The 10,000-nt window shown below is 38.1% G+C and overlaps 1 protein-coding gene across 1 annotated transcript in view; it reads left to right on the top strand.

Annotated features, from left to right (window-relative positions):
• Positions 1–10,000, top strand: part of cntn5 (contactin 5) — a 394,897-nt gene that overhangs the window by 134,775 nt on the left and 250,122 nt on the right. The window lies entirely within an intron of this gene.

Raw genomic sequence — 10,000 nt, 5'->3', positions numbered from 1 at the left:
ACTTTATGTTTCACTATTCCATATTTATGCTGCATACAGAGGAACCCCTGCCAGTCAGCAGATATATCTGTAATTTAAATAAAATCAGAGTTTAAAGCACAGCTGGAATGCAGAGTAATTAAAGCCTCATGCTGCTTTATTATAGAATGTATAGAACTTTATGTTCAGTAGAACATCTCTTTCATTTCCTCTGAACTGCTGTCTCTGTGTGGCGAGGATGTGGCGGCCGTTCACACCCACACAGCATCTGCCCACACACTATAGGCAATATGTACATGTATATCAAGAGATATACTTAAAAATATATATATATATAAAAATAAAAATTCACCAGCGATTGATTGTATTCACCAAATATAAAATTTACTCTAGTTTTGCATATACAGAGTGCATTATTGGAGCACTGACCAGAATAATGTTCAGACAGTTATTTCTGGGACAATATATTGTTCAATAAAAGGTCTAATATATAATTGCAGGCCTAGCATATGATAGAATTGATCCAGTCTATAATATAGCACAATTCTGAAGCAGGTAAACAGCTCTGAATGAGGTCTAGCCTGGCTAAACTACAGTCGTCACTCCACAAACTCAGATACAGTGTAATGCAGAACTTTAACTTTTTTGTTTTGTGGAACAATGTATGGGTATTTAGAAATGTACAGTAAGGCACCGCAAATAAAATGTGTTTCAGTTTTATCCTGCTAATATTTGCTCTTCAGCCCAAATTTAAAGGCCTACTTGCCTGAAATACTATACTGTAGAACTGCAGTGAATTAATGATATGTGTTTAAATATACAGACTGTATCAGCAGCCCCTCCATCTGTAACAGTTAACCCTGACTGTGGGGTAATGTGTAATATCTGCACTCACTCTGGATACTGCTGAGTTATTCATAAATGGTTGATGCTGGATGCTGCAAGTTAGATATACATTGTAAATGAATAATTAACTCATCCAATGAATGACTATGAAGGAACACATAAGGAATCATGTAGTAAACTTGTAATAGAGGTAATTCTTGCTCTTCCTTTTCTGGGGCGGTCCTGATGAGAGCCAGTTTCATCATAATGCTTTGGATATTTTTTTTGCAATTGATCTTGAGGATACTTTCCAATTTCTTGATTTTTTTTTTTAATTGACTGACCTTCATTTCTTTACCTACTTGAGTATTTCTTGCCATAATAAGAATAAGAACATTCCCTTTAAATTGGTTAATTCACTGTAGACCAACTCTACCTCTTCACAACATAACTGATACTCTCAGACCGTTGACTTATGCTGTATAAAATCACAATCAATTTGAAACAGTGAATAAAGGAAGAGACGTGATGATGCCCAACTCAGTCTTCTTATCTTTTTGCCGTCAACAAGAGTAAGATACAAATAATGACATCAGGAACAGGAGAAAAAGATGTATTGCATCTAGTTAGACCAGTTTTAAAGTACTACAATCAGTAAAAGCCATGTGAGGGGTGCCGACTGGTCCAGTGGTCCGAATCCCGGTTTAAATCCTGGTCATGTAGCTTGCCATCAGCTGCCAGAGCCCTGAGAGAGCACAATTGGCCCTGTTCTCTCTGGGTAAGTAGATTATGCTTATTTGCCTCATCATAAAATGGTAAATCAATTAGAAATAAATGTATTAAAAAAGCCACATGAAGACACAAAAAAACATAGGAGTTAACATGTGAGTGAAATGTATGCTGACAAAGGCAGTCAGTTTTTAGAAAAATGCTAAAGAAAAGTTAGCTCAGATATTGTTGCTATCCTAGTCCTGTACAGCTCACGTTCATCAGCTGGAAAACAGACAGTTTGTGAAGAGGTAGTAACTACTAATAAACTAGTACAGAGTGTAATAAGTGATGCTAAATGCTTAATTAATTAAATTTATGAAAGAAAAGCATAGAAATGAAATTAAACCTGCCGTTTATCAGCTCCCGGTATCCTAAAAAGTAGGTGTCAGGTTGAGGAAACACTGCAGAGAAATGACTATAAATGAGCCACAGTAAACCTTAAAGGCTGACTTTGACTATGTGTCTGTAATATAAGGCAGAATGCACACATGCTGTATAGCTTTAACTACAGCAGTAATAACAAACATTGTGGGATTCAGTATGAATTATTTCTCAATCATAACTTATTAAAAAAAAAAAACAGAGAAAATCTGTCAGAAGTGTAGACTTTGCGATTTCGACTGATAATACATTTACAGAAGAGCATATTTTATTATTTGAACTTGGTAAAATATTGCTATTCTGCAAAAAAGAAAATAGAAAAATCCTATATGTTTTTATTCTCTGCTTTATTTTTTATCTCTGGACATACATTTTTTATCATATCAGAAGAGCAAACCCAGCTGTCACAGCATGAAGTAGTGTGTGGAAGGCCTGTAACTGAATCTGTATGATTTAATTTCTCATTAAAATTAATATAATAATTAGAGAAGAAAAATAAACATGCAGATGAAGATGTAAACATGTGTGTTTTGTATCTTATTTGCGCAGTCTGTCAGGTCTGATCTTGTAGCAGCCCTCCCTTTAGAGGCTAACCTAACCAAACTGAGCTGCTGCTCTGCAGGTGGTCCCATCCTTCCAGACTTGCCCACATCTGAATAAACATCCTAATACAGAGAGAGAGAGAGAGAGAGAGAGAGAGAGAGAGAGAGAGAGAGAGAGAGAGAGAGAGAGAGAGAGAGAGAGAGAGAGAGAGAGAGAGCGCTATACTAGGGAGACAACCTCTAAGACTCTTCCTGTTCACTTAAAGCTCTAACTGTGCTAGCTAACATTTCTGAAGAATGTAGAGAGAGAGAGAGAGAGAGAGAGAGAGAGAGAGAGATGAATATTTTATCCCTGTGTGTGGACTTTTGGTATGTACATATATTCAGGTTGTAAGCTTGCCTCACTGCCAGATAGGTACATTCCTATATATTCATATATAGATACATACATAATGCCTTATAATGATGATCATCAGGCTATGTATGTCAGAGGTGCCTCTAAAAGCCGCTCTGGTGGTGCTCTGTTAAACAGTGGTGTGTTCTGTTTGGGTTCAGTGAGACGGCAACAAGCGCTTTGCAGGCCGTGACAAACAGCGCTGTGGTTCTGGATTCCTGAGGGGCCTGAATCTCACACGCCAGAGCTTTCCGCCTGCCGGACAATCAGAGCTGCTGACCTCCTGCCAACAAGAGCCTGTACATAGCGCCATTACCCCCGTCTCACCGGAGAGCCCCTCCCACCTCCGGGCACGCCGCGCCAACCCCCATTTGCAAAGGGGTCAACATGTTGATTGAATCTGACTGTGAGACAGAATTGCAGTGATGAAAACTGGAAAAGGAAAAAAAAAATAGTTTCGCTGGTTTATTTTTCTCTCTCTCACCATCTCTCTCTCTTGCCTCTCTCACTCTCTCTATTTCTCTCTCTGTCTCTGGCAATCAAAACTGTACTCACAGGCTAGTGCTAAACTGTATATGTCATCTGTACTGATTTATTGGAGTTTCAGTTCATGTTGTAGCGCTGTTGATTGATAGCAGTGACAGAGGTAACTTTAGAAAAGTTCAGAATACATCTATAGCCCTGCGCTCACAGTATCAGTTTCTGCTCTCTGAACTTTTGTTCCTAGTCTTAAATGTGTGGTTCCAAACAGAAGACTCTTCCTTTTTACTTTCCCTGTTAATGACTTATCTTTGCACAGACAAGTTACACAAAAATGTGTGTAAGAAAGTAAAGGATGTAGTTCAGTAGGTAGCTTGCTAGATAAGTGGTGTAGAGTGAGGTAGAGCGTGTTAAAATGAGTTTAAAAGAGGTAGAGTGAGGTAGATTGAAGTAGAGTGTGATAAAGTGAGGTGTTAGAGTAAGGAGAAGTGAGGTAGATAGACAGAGTGAGGTAGATTTAAGTAGAGTGTGGTAGAGTGAGGTGAAGCAAGGTAGAGTGAGGTAGATTGAAATAGGGTGAGGTAGAGTGAGGCAGATTGAAGTAGAGTGTAATAAAGTGAGGTGTTAGAGTAAGGAGAAGTGAGGTAGATATACAGATTGAGGTAGATTTAAGTAGATTGCGGTAGAGTGAGGTGAAGCAAGGTAGAGTGAGGTAGATTGAAATAGGGTGAGGTAGAATGAGGTAGACTGAAGTAGATTAAAGTAGAGTGAAGTAGAGTGGTGTAAAGTGAGGTAGATAGAGTTCAAGTGAGGGTAAAGTGAGGTAGAGAGTGGTAGAGTGATGTAGAATGAGGTAGAGTTAGAGCATGGTAAAGTAAAGTTTAGAGAGGTCAGGTGAGGTAAACTGAAGTAGAGTGTGGTAGAGTGAGGTAAAGTGAGGTTGATATAGGTAAAGTGGGGTATCAGGGTGAGGAAAAGTGAGGTAGAGTGACAGAGTGAGGTAGATTCAAGTAGAGTGAGGTAAAGTAATGGAAGGTAGAGTGAGGTAAATTGAAGTAAAGCAAGGTAAATTAAAGAAGAGTGAGGTAAAGTAATGAAAGGTAGAGTGAGGTAGATTGAAGTAGAGTGAGGTAAATTAAATTAGAGTGAGGTAAAGTAATGAAAGGTAAAGTGAGGTAGATGGAAGTAGAGCCAGGTAAATTAAAGAAGAGTGAAGTAAAGTAATGGAAGGTAAAGTGAGTTAGAGAGACGTAGAGCAGGGTAAATTAAAGTAGAGTGAGGTAAAGTAATGGAAGGTAGAGTGAGGTAGATTGAAGTAGAGTGAGGTACATTGGATAGAGTGGGTGAGAGTGATGTAAGGTGAGGTAGAGAGTCATAGAGTGAGGTAGATTGAGACAGAGTGGGGTAGATTGAGACAGAGCAAGGTTAAGTGAGGTAGATTGAGGTGATGCTTTGCTTTAAAAACACATACAAATCCCATATTGCTGTTCATTTCTGATTTCAGTCGGATTACAGTCTGATCAGGCAGAGTGATCTTTTTTATTACCTTTACTAATGTAAGAAATTGCATATCTTTTTAGTGAAAAAGGGAGGAATGTGTATTTCTATTTATATGCCAATTTTTGGGGAAATGTGTTTTAGTGTTACTCCAGTTCAGCACAAGGGCATGTCTGGTCTTCCTGATCTGTTACTGAAGGTCAAATCCTCTATGAGAGCTTCTTGTATCCAGGCAGCGAGAAAAGGATTTTGGGTCTGTGCTCCAGCAGACAGATGTGGGGAGTCGTGCTGTCCCAGTGCCAGCAGTGAACAATGCAGTGAGGGTAAAGTGTGTCCAAGGTGCTCCAGTAAAATGCCAGGCCTGAGCAGAGCCTGATTAAAAGCGGCAGCACAAACACAGGGGTTTGCTTTAGCCGGCCAGAACTGTGGTGATGGAGGGTCTGCGCTGGGTCTGTGGTGGGCTTCCTGATGAACTTTACAGCAGGCAGCTTTAAATCTCTGACTCTGGGTAAATTTCATCCAGATGTCTATGCTATATACTAGCTGTCCAAATACACAATATATCTAAATGTTTGTGGTCATCCCTGTTCTTCTTCTTCTTCTTCTTCTTAATCTTATTCCCAAGGATTATTGTCTCCTTAACTCGGGCCACAATCTTAGAGATATTGACTCCTTATTGGGAGTGGAGGGCTTGTATACAGCTTTTAAGTAGGACACACTGTTCCGAAGTCCGATTATTTGCCCATTGAAAATGCTCTCCAGTACTGTGTGTGTATGGAGGAGCTGCTAGATAAACCAGCTACTGCTCAAAAGTACAGCAATGTGCAAACACATTTTAATCTGTTTTATGCGAATACATTACCTAGTAAGCACCTAGCAACACCATATCAACCACCTAGCAGCAACTTGCATTACAATAGCAACCACCACAGATACCATAGCAACAACTTATCAACCACCGAGCAATTGCTAAGCAACATCATATCAACCACCATGGATACCATAGCAAAACCTTAGCAACTACCTAGCAATGCATTAGCAACCACCTAGCCACCTTTTAGCAGCATCCTAGCAACCACCACATACACGATAGCAACACCATAGCAACTAGCCACAAATCAGCACTGCAATCATACTCACTGTTTCTGTAGAAACTGCAATCTAGTTTACTTTGACCTGCATTAAATGTACTATTCTACATGCTCTGTGAATGTACACTTTCTCACCAGAGAGGTCTCCAAACCCACAAAGAATATCAGTAAAGACGTATTGTAGGTAAGAGTGTAGAACTCTCCTGGAGCAGACATGTGAAATGCTGCAAATCAGAAATCTGGTAGAAAGTCTTCTGTAGACAGTAAAGACAGTTACTCCATCAAAAGCAGGATTACATGAGTGATCCCATATAAGGGTGCAGTAATATATAGTAATCATAATTATTTGACTGAAAATGGCAACAAAAAAGCAATTGTTTTGCCAAATCATTTATACCAAACATAGGCTAATTTATTAGAAATCATATTGTGTTTTGTTGGTACAGGGAATCTTTTATGTTTTTTTTTAACTTAAATCAAGCACATTTGGTCATATAATATTGAAAAGTATGTATTTTAAAAGCAAAATAGAATGTGTTTAGACTTCTGAATTTTAATAAAACTAATGAAAAAAAAAAAAAACATGTTTCATTATTCAGGTTTCAGGCTTCGGCCAAATGTTTCCTTTTTGTTCAGTTTCAGACTTTGCAATACTTTTGTTCATGTAGTGTTTTTTAATCACAATGATTCTTTGAGTTATTTTTTATGCAAATCCAATACATTTGGTCATACAATGTAAACTAAAGCAATATAAAATACATTTAATGTGTCTAATAAAAAAAAAATATATATATATATATATATTTTTCGATTCTGTTTTATAGGGTTTAGTGTTGGCCCAAAAATAATTTATTTTGTTACATTTTGTAACTATTTAAGGTCTTTTACATGTAAATATGGAACATCTGTTCCTATAATGTTAATGAGACGGTGTTTGCAGGCTTATGAAGCTGAGCGGCAGTTGAAGACACGCTGGCAGCACCTAAAGCTTCATTTGTTTAGTATTACAGCTCTCTGCTGGCTGGCATTGAGGTGGCGCTGAGTCAGGGAGCGCTATATAGCGGAGCAGAGAATGAGGAAGACAAGATGCTCCAGCTGATGATACACCAGAGACAGCTAGACTCAACAGCCGTTACTTTCCTCTGTCTGCTTACACGCAGGAAAATAAATGCATGCGCAGGCAGACTGCAGAGGCTCTAAATAATGTGCACACGGTTCACGCAGCTTCAGGCAGGAAAAAAGCTGAAGTGCAGACGGGAGGACAAGCGTTTCAGACAGGATTCATTACAACTTGTTGTGGGTTTGAGTGTTTATTTATTGTGATTACTTTTTTATGAGTTTCTGTCTAAAAATAATCGACTGTGCTGACGTTTACATTATTAACTAAATAATTTAAAATATATTTTGCACTTTCTAACAGTTTTCTTAGAAGAAAGCACACTCCTGCTACACATTCCAAAAAAGTTGAGACACTAAAGCTTTCACCTCTTTGTAATTTTTCCATTCCTTCTTGGTTCTTTTTTGGGTGCAACATACAATAAACCAATCAGTGTGTCATTTGCCATTACCATTAAGAGTCAGGTGAAGTCTGACTTTGGTGGATTGGTATTTTAACGGCGCAGTGGAATCTGAGCTGCTCATTTATGGAAACAGCAATGCTGATCTACAGGTAACTAAAACTAAAGCCATTGTTGAAAGCATATGGTAAAAAAATAACATTGCGTGCTCCGCAACAGTCTATTTATTATGTCTTGCGCCCGTTTTGTTTAAGTAGCAAAGGTGCTTGTGAATATTGTGTAATCTACACTGATGAGCTTTGTGGTCTCGGAATGGGGTGTGTTAAGTGCCGGGGTTTGTTACGATTAATTTGATTATTTCAAATAACTACTTTAATGCGATTTTCAATTTTTTTTTACATTTTACATACTTCTGCAGTTTTTACATACAGACATTTTATCTTTTTTTTATTTAAATATCCAAAAACTTTGTTTTTACAGGTAAACCTATTTTTGAACCGTTTGTCATCTGTAATTTGTTTTTTAGAAGGGAGGAAAAAATCGAAAGATTACAATTGAAAATCTGATTTTTTGTGAAAAAAAATTGAAGATTATTTTTTTAAGCCATAATCTCCCAGCACTAGGTGTGTTCAGGTAATTTTTTGGCGTACTGCTATCTTGGCTATTTCTTGGCAAGCTAGACAACAGCCTAGGCAACGGTCAGCAGTCAGACGTTCATTGCTATCTTGGCAGTAAATTGTCAGCAACCATGAGTCCCCGCTTTTTAGGTGCACATGGACAAGCAGCGGTGCACAAACCCTTTGCACTGGCCTGTTTGTCAGCTATGCATAGATTTACATCAACATTAAACATAATGAACAAGTGTGAACAATCTGGTCAGTTTCCTCTGCTGAGAGGTATTGAGTACATCCATGTATCTGCGCCCCTGACATAGCAATGCACCAAAGACAGAGTGCACCTGACTGTTAAATGGAATGCCGAGTAAAATGCTGATTGGTTTATTCCACATTATGTCCACAGCACACCCATGATTAATTCAGAGAATATTGTTACGATTACAAAGACACACTGACACCTTAAATCAAGCTGCACGTTGTGTGGTTGACTGCTCGTCTATAGATCGCTAAAATAGGACCCCGTGTGTCTCTGCTATTAGAGAACTATGAGGCAAATCTGAGCTGTGAAATGTTTCCAAATGTTGTTCAAAAATAAATATATAAATATTTAACAAGGAAAGAAGAAAACTATGCCTGGCTCGTACTGTATCCGTAAGTGAGGCTGCTGACCTGCTGTAATTGCTGTCAAGACCAGGCCACGCTACTGTGCTCCTGCTGAACTGAACTATAAACAGAACTATAGCCTGTTATTATGCTGCTGATGTTGGTTGGGGTATTGCTGCTAAAATCTGGTTGTTGATTATGGGTGTTAATTCTTTAATGCCATCAGTATATCAGTGTATCAATATATTAATATAACAGTATCAGTAATATCAGTAATAAAACCCAAGCTTTTCTGTAAATTAACCCATAACATAATTTTTAATGGGAGTCAGTGATTTATGTTTTTGGTAAATTTAAAGTTATTTTTTTTTTTACTTTAAATTTTTGTCAATATATCAGATTATGATAAGATATTTGAATATATCATTTATATATTTAAATGATTATGGAGGCAAAAATCATTCTAATGATAAAAAAAAAAGAAAAATAAATCCTGAAACTTTATTTGCAGCAAATCAGAACTCTTCCCACATGTTGTGGGAGAGGAACTAATATTGTGTCCCATGACTTTTGTCATGTCCCCGAAAAGCTTAAGAACGCTCCACTGATCTATGGGATATGTGGGTGGGGTCTCCTGCATTGAATGTGGGTGTAATTTTTGCTAGAGTCACTTGTCTGATCGCATGGACAATTCTAGCCAGATACCACCGGTCACCATCATTATCACTCACTGCACTGTCCACTGTGGGTGGTAATATTAGCCTTCTGTAGAATATCCATACTCCCAAAGCAAGCTGGACAGTGCTGGCCAACCCAACTTATACGTGTGTGGGTGTTCCCAAGCTGATCCATTGTATACATTGTTGTCCCATGAACATTGGCAGGTAATTTATGTATGTAGTCACTTGGAATGGCTTTCAATTAACAGCTGTGCTGTGTTGTGTTGTGAAGAGGTTGGTATACAGCTCTATTGAATAGCTCTATTTAAGTAATGTTCTAATCCATATTATACCACAGACCCTGAAATGTGCTTGGCTGATAGTTCTGTGTTCTGTGAGTGCCATTATCAGCTGGTAATGCACTGTAACGGAAGTTCTCCATGTATTACTCCGCCACATACAGGTAACCTAGCAACAGTGCTTCACCTACAAGCCAAACAGTGCAGCTACAAACAGAGCAGCAATGGAGCTATTTTAACTTGCTGAGTTTTTTATAACCAAACAGATTGTATTTTCTCATCCTCTTTAACTCAAAATCTTTTAATAAACAACAATAATGAAATTGTATTATAGTCACAATAATA

Source organism: Astyanax mexicanus, chromosome 9, assembly GCF_023375975.1.
Source record: "Astyanax mexicanus isolate ESR-SI-001 chromosome 9, AstMex3_surface, whole genome shotgun sequence".
Classification (NCBI taxonomy): Eukaryota; Metazoa; Chordata; class Actinopteri; order Characiformes; family Acestrorhamphidae; genus Astyanax; species Astyanax mexicanus.
The sequence above is the reverse complement of the archived record's forward strand: the minus strand, read 5'-3'. Positions and strand labels throughout refer to the sequence as shown.